Here is a 12,005-nt window from a genome sequence, read left to right as displayed (position 1 = left end):
AGGTGTTTGTCCTGAACTGTGTAACAACACTATGGCAGGGGGAAACTCCTGAGCTGCTTCTCCTCCGATATCCTACTGGGAGAAGATATAAGTGCCCCGGTAAATGCCATTTATTGTAGCGTTTCAGACGCAAGTGGAATAAATAAGCACATTTTTAACTGTTGATGGGGAGGTAATATATGGTTGTTTAGACTAAAAAATCAAAAGAATCCTCCCTACTTTTTTTCTTTCAGAATATCAGATTTTTAAATAGATTCCTAAAAATGGAGGGTGGTGGAATGGGTAGTTTGGAAACTAAACTAATGTGAAGATCATGTATAGAACAAAAGGATTTAAAATATTTTCCTATTATATCTTCCCTTTAAGTGTGAAAAGCTATGTTTATTCAGGTTGTTATAAAATTATGCTTACATTTATTTCCATGTTTATCATTTTTTTCTTTCCCCTTACTTACTGTAACTACTTTCATTTCCTTACTTCCTCTCATGTGTTTTCCACAAACAACAAAAAAGCATAATGAATAAATACCCATCCCGTTCCTCTTGGCATCTTTCTACTCCTTTCACTTGTGGTAAAACCAACTCAGAGGAGCCCTTTTTGTAGTTCATACATCTGCATTTTCTTCTGACAAATACTTAAAGTACGTTTTTAAGCTTTAATTCTAGCTTATACGAATTTAGCTTTTAAACTTCCATTAGAATTTCTGTGCTTAGAAAAATTAACATTTTTCTAAACCTGAGTATTTGTGACTGCAAGGATCAACCAGGTTGACACACACAGCATCAACTAGCATTTCTAATACCTGCACAGGTCATTACACATCCTATTTAACCCCTAACAACAATGATTTATGTGCATGATCTTTTTCATTATCCTTGTCCACCACCATAAACTGTTCTGTCTTGCTAGAGAACTGCCCACCTCGGTAAAATTTTCCTATATAAAACTAAACAGAATTCAGTTTATCATACAATTTTAAAAAAGGATTTGGGAAGGCAGAAAGATGTAACTTTTCCAATGAAAAATAAGGGCAATCAAAGGCATGATGATGGGCTGTCTTCCTGCTACTCTTTTGCTAAGGGCAAAACTGGTCTTCAGCTAAGGCAGCACCAGCAACATGGAAGGTCTAACATTTCCTCGTAACTTTAGAAGGGTTCTTTGGGTTTGTTTCTCACTTTTCTTTAAAATTTACATCAGAAATTAGAATCTACTAATTTAAAAAGAAAATTCAAATGAAAGCCCTCATTTTTAGTTTAAATGAGAACCCTGCTCTGGTGGATGTGTATCAGCAAAACAGAGGATCCTTTGCACTGACAACAACTAGATGAAAATACAGAGGTATGATTACTGATGTTTGTGTGCTTCAGATTTGTTAAATGCTGCATAGCAGCTCGGCATTAATAGCCGTGCTGCCTGGTAGCTTTGTCTACGTTGAGCTAAAGTTATTGTTAAACATAGCGATTTTTCAACCCCATGGAACTTTGAAGTGTGTGTTAGTACCAGGACATGCATCCTCTTTTGAAATCTGCGTGGGATCTGTCTCTACCTGCTGTGCTTAATTTCAAAATACAATGCTATCATTAGGAAAGAGAGCAGTTTCCTCTTTTGTCTATGTGCTCTATTTCACACCAATTTCATCACAAACCTTGCACAGTTCTTGCTATACATTGATCCTATGTAGCCCTGCCTGGCCTTCAGACCCTACAAAGTGGTATTTTTTAGAAGTTTAAAACCTTGCACTATGACAGATCTCAATAGCCAGGGACACATTTGGTCCTGTTGTAATTCCATTGAAACTATTTGATTTATAAAAGGAATGAGGTTTTAAACAAGCAGTGCATATTTCTAGCAGTTAGTACATCCCTGCTCACTCCAGTATTGTGCAGAGTGCAATCTGCTTTTATTCATTTGGCTGGAAAGAAAGGAGAAGGAAAAGGAAAAGAGTAACTCCAGGTCTGACCTGATGGTTGCAGCATTGGCAAAAGCACATTACCTGAGAGTTGCCAAGGTGGCAGACTTGGAAGCTTTGCTGGGTCTTCTTGGACCTCACAGCTGTATACAGCCTGCGCTAAGTTATATGCTGGAATCCATCTTGCTCTTCAATTTATCTTATTCTTCAATTTATATTTTCATATTTTAGTGCTATCATCTGTTTATAATACCTGCTCCTACAGGAAATATTTTTTATATCCTTTTCCTAATACATTCCTTCTTTAGACTTCTAGTTTTAAAAGCTGTTATTTGGTACTGCTGTTCATGAGGTTTTGTTAATAGAGACAAAATAAAGTTTGCTTGGCCACTCCCCACCTGTCTGATAAATACTATATGTAAGCACATTTCTGCATTTCAACTCCAAATCTCAAGATTTCCAAACTTAAGTACAGGGTTTGGGCTTTACCTGTTATTAGGAGAAAGGTATTTTTACGATAACTCAAGTATTATCAAGTAGTGATTTTGCCCAACATTGTTTTAAAATACAATGTTATCAGAAATTAAATGCCCTGTTAGAGTAAGGAAGGGGCTGAAAAGAAAAACGTGTTCTTGAACGTCCCAGCACAGGCAGAGTAGCTTCTACAGCTCCGCTTCATAGGACACAAGCTGGTTTTGTAATGCTAGAAAGGAGTGACTTTGTTAGTGTCCTCCAAATACCTCCTGTGAGCACTGCATTCCTCGGAGAACAGAGAAGATACAGCCTGTGAGGCACTCTAAGAAAACCTCACACTGTCTGCCTAAAAAGGAAGAACCCTTTTTCTCCAACTCCAGAATGTTTCTGGGTGAGGAAACATGATTAACATGGCTCTGAATTGTTATGATTATTATTATTCCACACAAAAATGAGGTCTGAAAATACATCATATGTAAGAACTGATTCTAAATCGGTTATAAAGACACTGTTAAAAAAAAACCCTGGAGTTTCTTCAGATGGCTCTGTAGTGAGTTTTATGGGATACAGTCAGGCAAATAGCATTAACTTCATTGGTCTGCTGGGCTAGAAATGTTAATATTGACCCAACTCTGCAGTTCTGATTAGAGAGGATTTCAGTGGGAGTTTTCCTGGCATTACAACACTGGAGTCATGCCCACTGTCTCTGCAAAGTCAAAATGGCACCGCAGATTACTAAACATGTCTGTTCACGTATCACGGATCCCTGCAATATTTGCTCCTATATTTGCTTTGAGAATGTCACAGTAATACAGATGGTGCAATTAGGTGGTTGGCTTTGATGAGTTGCACCTGCTTTTATGGCCTCAGAACATAATGTCTCTGGCCATTTTATTTCTTGCAACATCTTTTTTCCACTGGTGGAAAAATACTTCTTGTTGTTTACATTGCAGTCCTTCTATGGCAGCAAAGTATGTCTTTACAGGAACATACAGCCACTTTTTTATTCACTGGTGATAACGGGACCATACGACTTTTACCATCAGCTGGAAAATGATCCCACAGTGTGATGTGTGAAACAAAATTGCATTTTTCTTACAAACGCTTTTTCTCAGTGAACTCAAAGAAAGTCTGCAATGACAAATGTTCTGGCTAGTAATGACAATCTACCTTTTTAAATTAAAATAGAATATGTGCTTTAAAAAGGAGTTAAGGGAAAAAAAATGATAAGATGTGCTAAGTGCTGCAGCTAAATAAAAGCTCTGGTTTCCAGGTGAAGCCCTTTGATTTATTTCCCTAGACTACAGGGACTTTTTGATTGCCTTCTGCCATCAACTAAGAAAAAGGAGCTTGTTATTTTCATAGTGGCAGTCCAAGCTTTCCCAGACCTCTGGAATGAGCGATCCAGAGGTTAAGGGACACCACAGGACTCAACAGGGATTTGGAAAAGACTGAGAAGTAGGTGAGGCCATAGCTTAAACCAAAGAGCAAGGAAAAGTCTGTCTAGGTTTGAGAAGACTTAGCAATTCTGATTACTAGCAGAAACTTTGTCAGCCCTGGATAACCTGGAAACAAGCCCTTGATCCAGGGAAAACCCTCACATTTGGTGCAACTACTGGAAGTAAATGTCTTTAAGGAGACCGTGCTCAAATTTCCTCCCCTTTAGATCACTAATAACTAATCAGAAGCTTTTCCTTAGTGTTGTGTCTTTTTCCCAAATCAGACAATTTTACTGTGTCAATCAAAAGACTTTTCTAACCACATCTCAGCTCTCTACAAAACTATGGGAAATATTAAAATGTAAAAAGTAAATTAGACTTCAAATACCAATCAGAAGAATCATGTATGTGATTTTAACACCCTTTGCACAAAACATGTAGCTTTAGCAATTAGTTGAATTTAGCTGAATTTTTTTCCTTTAAGACTGAATTAATAACAAAGATCCCTCTTTCATCATGATTCCTTTGTCAATCAATTTAAAAATTAAAAGGGGGACTCTCAATGAAATTATATAGCATATTGTCTTTCCAAATTTTCCTCCTGTTCTTCAAATGAAAATATTCTTTCAGAACTTTTTATATTGCTTGAAAATTGTACAGAACTGAACACACAGAGTCACCTGATTTCCATTTCACAGATAAACCACATGCAGCGTGTGTTCCGATTCGTACCCTAGTGTTTGATAGACGTGTCTCACCTCCCTCTAACACGTGCAACTTTGGTAGTTGTAGCAGTGCATAACAGGGAAACGTAATTTGTTTAAAATGCTGAGAAAAGGAAGTGTCTTATGTCAGACTGGTAGCAAAGCTGGACATGCAGAACATGAAAATCTGTGTTCTTCCTTTTTCTTTTACACCTGCCACCGCAAACGCACAAACAGATCAACAGCTAATCTCCCTGCTCTTTCTCAGGCCAGCTAAGTGTTCATTCAAGACCAACTTATGCTTTCTTGTAGTTTAGCCTGGATCCTAATACCTTTACTTTTCATAGAGAATCATGTCTATTAATTAATTCTCAGGGTCAGTATCCACAAAACACACTGCACACACAAGTCCAAATCCAAAGAAAATGAAATATATATCAAGTTACAGAGTCAAATGTAAATGTACAAGGGAAGAATATTCAGGCCTCACCTCTTAAATGCAAAATTTTGTAAAATACCTATTTAAAAATATTTTCTCTGTGTACGTGTGTGTGATATACATGTATGATGCCTTCATATTGTGTCATATAACTTCTCCGGTCTTTATGAATGACGAGCCAATTCGCATGGTCATAGCCCAGGGAAGCAGGCACCAGCAGATAGTATTTTTCCCTACAACGTGAACTGCAGATGTGTTTGTTTTTCAAAATACAAAAGATTTGATTTTTTTAAATAGCCAGGAAACCGGGAGAAGGTACAAATGGCCACGCATGTCAGAAATAAATGTGTCCGATACGTTATTGGACAAACGTATGACCAACACGCTCCCCTTCCTCGACAGGACGGGGGGAGGACGTAAGATGACAAATTTGGTGAGGGAGGTAAAGGCAGGAGGTGGCCGACCAGCGCCCGCTCCCGTCACCGTGAGACCTCCACCCGGTGCAGTACGCGGGTGTGTAAAGCGTGGGTGGTGGGACAGCCAAACCCCTCTGAGACAGACTTTGCCCCAAACTCATCGCGCCAAGGAGGAGCTCCAGGCCAGCCGTCCGTCAGAGGAAACGGTAACCGCGAAATTAGAAAGAGACTGGGGAAACTGCCTGAAAAGCAGCGGAAAAAAAGCGGAAATTTGTGGAAGGTGCTGGGAGAGGCCCTGGAGCTGGACGAGGCTTAGTGACCCTGGCTGGGCACCGCCAGGTCTCGCCCAGTTGACTGTGTCATTGCCAATTAACTATGTCATTAATAAATCAATAAACCCCTTTGATCCTGATTCGATTTAAACCACATGAGTTGAGTAGTTTTTCCCTGTGACTCGTATGGTCTATCGCTACACTGATCCAGAGGCCTGAGTCCCACAGAGGAGGACACAGGACCATGCTTACATCCATAAATAAGTAAAGGCTCTTAGTTCCAACGGTTCGGCAGTGGCAAGGTTAAAAGTAGTAGAATATGGAGGGTATAAAGCTCTAGAAAACAGAACCTCCCGTTGTAACCCCACTGCTAGGGAGAGGAATTTGAGAAAATTATACAGCGTGTTTTGCAAACAGCAAGACTCCATATGCTCAGTAGTTACTATTTTTTCAATTTATTGAACTACCGCATTTTCCACCTACTATTCGCTGTCAATTTATAAAGAAGCTAAAAAGTCTGTGACTATTTTGGCTTCCATAAGGACAGATTGCGTTTCAATTACTAGTTTTGAATGTCAGCGCTTTGTTGCTGAGTATGATTTCAAACACTCATGGACGAGTTTGGTTATCAAACACAACAAGGATATGCAGTGGTAACCACCACATAGAATAGATAGGTTAAACCAAGGAGGGGGGATTACAGCCAAATCTTCAGTTTACTCTAGGGACAAACCTCTCCTACAGCAGGGCACAGAGTCAGCCCAACCGAGACATTAGTTAGAAGGAAAATCTGGATCACGCTTCTCACTCAGAAATCAAATGTATATGAAAAATTCTCTGAATATTTATCAGGTAGAGGAATCAGAAAGCCAAGAAAGATAAATGAATTTTAGACAATGAATTACTAAAAAGGATCAAAAATTATATGGCAAACTTCTGCCCTGAATCATCCCTAATAGAACAAAGTTTCATGTGAACAGACAAAATTTCCCAGTGCTTCCAAAACACAGAAACAGAGCGATCCCTACTGACATCCCAGATCCTAAACAGAGATTGTGGGGCAATTTGGTGTTTAATAGATAATTAGACCTCGTCTCACAGAACATCTTTCTATTTTACAGTAGGCTTTAAAAGAAATGCTTGAAGGAAGAACATTTGCTGTCATTACTTTGTCATACAAAAAAATGAAACCAGAAATGAGACTGTCTCTGCAACCCCGGTAATATTTTAAATCTAGCGAGACCAGAAACAAACATGAATTAGTTTTGCTTCTTCTCTATGCATCTGTTGGTAATTGCAACCAGAGTATTCTACGTGAAGATAAGAGTATAAGGAATCTGAATTTAGAAATCATTTAATTTCATAAAGTTGATCTTTAATAAATTCAAAAGAAATATTCAACTTGAGAATTTTTTAAAGCATTAACATACAACCTTTCTACAAATAATTAATAAAAATATTTGCTTTCATTTTGGACACAATTTGGTTTTGACAATCAGTCATAGGAAGAAAATGTATCTGTAATTAAGATTTTTTTTTCTTTCCAGTTTAGTTCTGTTGCTCTTCATCCCTAGATAAAACACCTGATGTGCTGAAAATCACAGTTATAAATGCCATCCTTCCTTACAGTCTAAAATATTACAATTAATTTATTAGTGATAGAGCAAGATGAAAAGGTTTGGCATTCTGGTTACATTCAGGTGAGAAAAGATGTGGGTGTTCAGTTGTACTTTAACTTAAAAATCCAAACAACTGGAAAATGCACGACTGGACCAAAAAATCTCCTGTAAAGGGGTTTCTGCATGCAATTTTAATACTTCTGGCTAATGGCTGAGCTAAATAACCAGTTTTGTTGGATTTTGACATCTGAATTCTGCAGTACTATATCCTACAGAGTAAGAATTGTAGAACTGTTAGCATATTCATGAGATATATTCATAGTTTCACCCCTCTATCCTTCCATCTGAGTTTTGTATCCAGATTAAAGTGGAAAAAAAGTAAAAAGAGGAAATTGCATTTCAAGGCCAAATTTATTGTTATTATTTAATGCAAATTGTTGATGAATCCAAACGTAGCTCCCATTGAAGGAAATCTGAATAACTGCCATTTTTATTAGCACTATGGGCAATATCCTCTGTGGCATATCAGCAGGCACTCCGGTAAATTCAATACAGAAATGGTACAATCTGATTCAGCACCTTTGTAACAAGAGAAAGGTGCAGATAAAGTATCAGAATAATACTTAAGTACTATGTCTATATAATTTGTCCCTTTAAGGTTGGTTGGCTGTTCTGCAGAAAGCTTAAGGCAGTTTAAGCCAACTGAATCTCACCTTGCTCTTGGCTACAGGTTCCCAATCTTTCTCTTGCGTCAGCACAAGTGCTTATGCGATCAGGCACATGGCTGCATCCTACTGGTTCTACTGAAAAATATTTTTTTCTGCTTTAGTTTTTAGCAGAATGAACTGCCAGAGTTGGCTGACTGCAAGGCCACGCAAGTGATGCTGGCAGCAATACACAGCAGAAACACAACATGGAGAGCAGGCTGAGAAAAGCCCATTGGGAAATCCCTTCTTGAGACCAACTAGAACCAACTCTGCTCTTTAAATCTGCTCTTTTCTGAACTATGTAGGCTATCACATCATCCATATCACATAGGTCCTGTGATAGTGTGATAAATAATATGGACAATTCTAATAAATGTATTATGCTATGTCATGCTCTGCATAAGAACAGGACAGTGTATGCAATATAAAAGTAGGTCTGGGAATGCAGAGTTTTTCTTTGTGTTGTAAGAAGAGTTGCTTTTGGAAAGAGTTGTTGAAGAGGATTCCAACACAGCTCAGATTAGGACTGGCCTGGTTAAGAAAGACACTTTGCAACAGGTTGAAATTTTATGTTTTTATTTTTCTACTGTTACTGGCACGTGCATCTGCTTATTAAGGAGCATAAGATGGAAAAAGATCTCCTTAATTCTCTGATTCAGTTCCTTGCCATTGCAGATAAGTATGCTACATAATCACTTTCAGAGTTTATCAAGCTCAAATTTATCAAGAAATTTGTTAGGTTTCTTGTCCCCAGTACTCCTGTGAGGAGAGTTTTAATCCAGCTTTCAGTGTTGACTAGTAATAGACAAAACACCACACAGTCCTTGAGTACTGGTTTTAAACACCAGACCAGCAAGGAGTCTTCCAGTTCCCTCCTCCAAATTACAGATACATCTTTCTCATGCTGCCAGTCTTCTTCCCTACAGGTTCTGCGGTTAAAATGGCTCTTCTGTGTTTCTCTTTCTTCAGGAAGCTATATTTCTCTGAATTCCTTCAAATTCTTCCAATACATAGCAGCTATACTTGGTTTCTTTGATCTCCTGGGGATTTACTTCTCCCTCAACTAACGTTTTACAAGAAACTGCCTTCACCTGGAATGCATTATCATCATCTCTGCCGTTTATTTAGATACTAATGAAAATAATTAACCTGTCACAGGTAGACATAACAGCACTACTCCCTTCTCATCTCTTCCCAGCTCACCTACCAAAACCATTAAGAGACAGTTTAGGGTGAAGATGGGTAAGATATAAAGATAGAATCATCCAGAAAATCAAACTGCAATTCATGAAATATATAATGCTTATGATGCATACTGACTTTTCTGTCCCATCAAATAAGAATATTGCATTGGGATATCACCAGGATGTTCAACAAAGGTTTTGCAAATGAGACTTTTGGAAGCACTTTTCAAAGAAATCTTTTCTTCTCTTACCTTTCTCAAATCCAGGTGTGCACAGTAATATCAGAAAAGTAAAGAATTGTGCAAGTGCCTTTTCTTGAAGTCAGCAGGAAGTATGGCTTAATCAAAATTGATTATCATTTTGATTATCCTTTCACTGATTATATTTCCATATCAATAGAAATAGTAGTATATAATTTTAAATAATTTGATCTATTTTGTAATTTGATCAATGAATCAATTATTTAAATCAAATGTATCAATTTCTTCTCTGAAACTTTTAAACTGCTTGTAAGGCCCCCACAGAAATGGTGTGGTGGGTTGACCCTGGCTGGATGCCAGGTGCCCACCAAAGCCCCTCTGTCACTGCCCTCCTCAGCTGGACAGGGGAGAGAAAATATAATGAAAAGCTCGTGGGTCAAGATAAGGACAGAGAGAGATCAGTCACCTATTAGCATCACAGGCAAAACAGACTCAACTTGGGGAAAACTACCTTAATTTATTACCAGTCAAATCAAAGTAGTGTAATGAGAAATAAAACCAAATCTTAAAAAATACACCTTCCCCCCACCCCTCCCTTCTTCCCGGACACAGCTTCACTCCAGAATTCTCTCCTTCCTCCCCCCCATGGCACAGGGGGATGGGGAATGGGGGTTGGGGTCAGTTCATCACACATCGTCTCTGCCGCTTCTTCCTCCTCAGGACTCCTCACTCTTCCCCTGCTCCAGCGTACGGTCCCTCCCACGGTAGACAGTCCTCCACGAACTTCTCCAATGTGGGTCCTTCCCACGGGCTGCAGTTCTTCATGAACTGCTCCAGCGTGGGTCCCTCCCATGGGCTGCAGTCCTTCAGGCACAGCCTGCTCCAGCGTGGGCTTCCCACGGGGCCACAGCCTCCTCCAGGCATCTCCCTGCTCCACCGTGGGGTCCTCTCTCCCCGGGCTGCAGGTGGAGATCTGCTCCCCCGTGGACCTCCCTGGGCTGCAGGGGGACAGCCTGCCTCACCATGGTCTTCATCACCACGGGCTGCAGGGGAATCTCTGCTCCGGCGCCTGGAGCACCTCCTCCCCTCCTTCTGCACTGACCTGGGGGTCTGCAGGGCTGGGGCTCTCACATCTTCTCACTCCTCTCTCTGGCTGCAGTTGCTTTTGTGCAGCAACTTTTCCCCCTTCTTAACTCTGTTCTCCCAGAGGCACTACCACCGTCACTGATGGGCTCAGCCTTGGCCAGTGGTGGGTCCGTCCTGGAGCCGGCTGGCATTGGCTCTGTCGGACATGGGGGAAGAAGCTTCCAGCAGCTTCTCACAGAAGCCACCCCTGTAGCCCCCCCACTACCAAAACCTTGCTATGCAAACCCAATACAAAAAAGGAAAAGGAAGGAAATTCATATATGCTAGACATCACGATATGAATGCAAAATATTTGAAGTTATCTGTAAGTCTACTACAAAGACCTTAACGACCAGCAAGTAGAAGAAGTTTGAAAAAAACCTGAGCCATACAAAAGTCAACAAATCCCACTCTTTCCTGGAATTAGCAATGTAGCAAGTAAAAGAAACATACATCAGGAAAGAAATAATTACCAAAACCATAAGTATTAGCATAATTTTAGTATAACAGAAATTAATTACAAAGCAAATGCTATTTTAATATGTAATACTAATATTACATATGTAATACTAGTATTACATATTTAATATGTAATACTAATATTACATATCACTACATTGGTGTGTAATACTCCTTGCTACTCTGTAAAATGTGTATTTGGAAACTGGTGTCCTAGAATTACTCAGGAATAGAAGGTATAAAATATACGTATTGAATGAGAAATAGTCTTGGTCAGAAGAAAAAACTGACATTAATCTTCCTGAATCCTACATCTCTGTCTTCTGTTTGCACCCAAGCCAGCCACTAAAGTGAGTTCTTCTAAGGGTTTTGATTCATTATTCACAGTGCTGGCTATTGTTGGCTCACCCACAACACAGCACAGCTCATGTCTCACTTTGCAACTTCTTGGAACAAAAAGCATAGGGAAAGCGAAAAGAAAAAAATATTTTTGTGGAATCTTAAAAGATTAAGTTGTACTTACTTTCCTCTTATGCACAGGCCACAGAAGGATTTCCACCTGAATTCCTCAGCCCTGAGCTGGTCTGTATTCGCATATTCGGGAGCAGAACATTGCATCTTCGGAAGATGTCATTTTTAAATGCTTTCTCTTTATCTTAATAAATGTGGACAGTTAATTTACTGTCCATTTTATGACAATGATGTTCCAACACTTGGAAAGCATAAGTCCTAACACAGATTGCCCTCAGCCCACCCTCTGCATCATCTACCTACCTCATCTTTGCTCCACCCAGGTACAACAAAATGCCAAGCCCTGAAAGTTCACTTGTTTGAATTAAAAAATTGCAATGAAACCTGACAGAACAAATAAAACAGCTCATCTCTGAAGTGCACATTTCAGTCACCTTAAAGAAAAGACCTTCAAAACCTGTAATGCGTCTTTCATACTTGCAAGAGAAACATTATACTCCCGCTTCATGGGTGAAATATTGCATATTTATAATGATTCATTGAGCCATATTCAAGCATACTGGAGTGACAGAGGTAACTGGACTATT

This window comes from Harpia harpyja, chromosome 3, assembly GCF_026419915.1.
Source record: "Harpia harpyja isolate bHarHar1 chromosome 3, bHarHar1 primary haplotype, whole genome shotgun sequence".
NCBI classification, from domain to species: Eukaryota; Metazoa; Chordata; class Aves; order Accipitriformes; family Accipitridae; genus Harpia; species Harpia harpyja.
Note: the sequence above shows the minus strand (reverse complement) of the source record.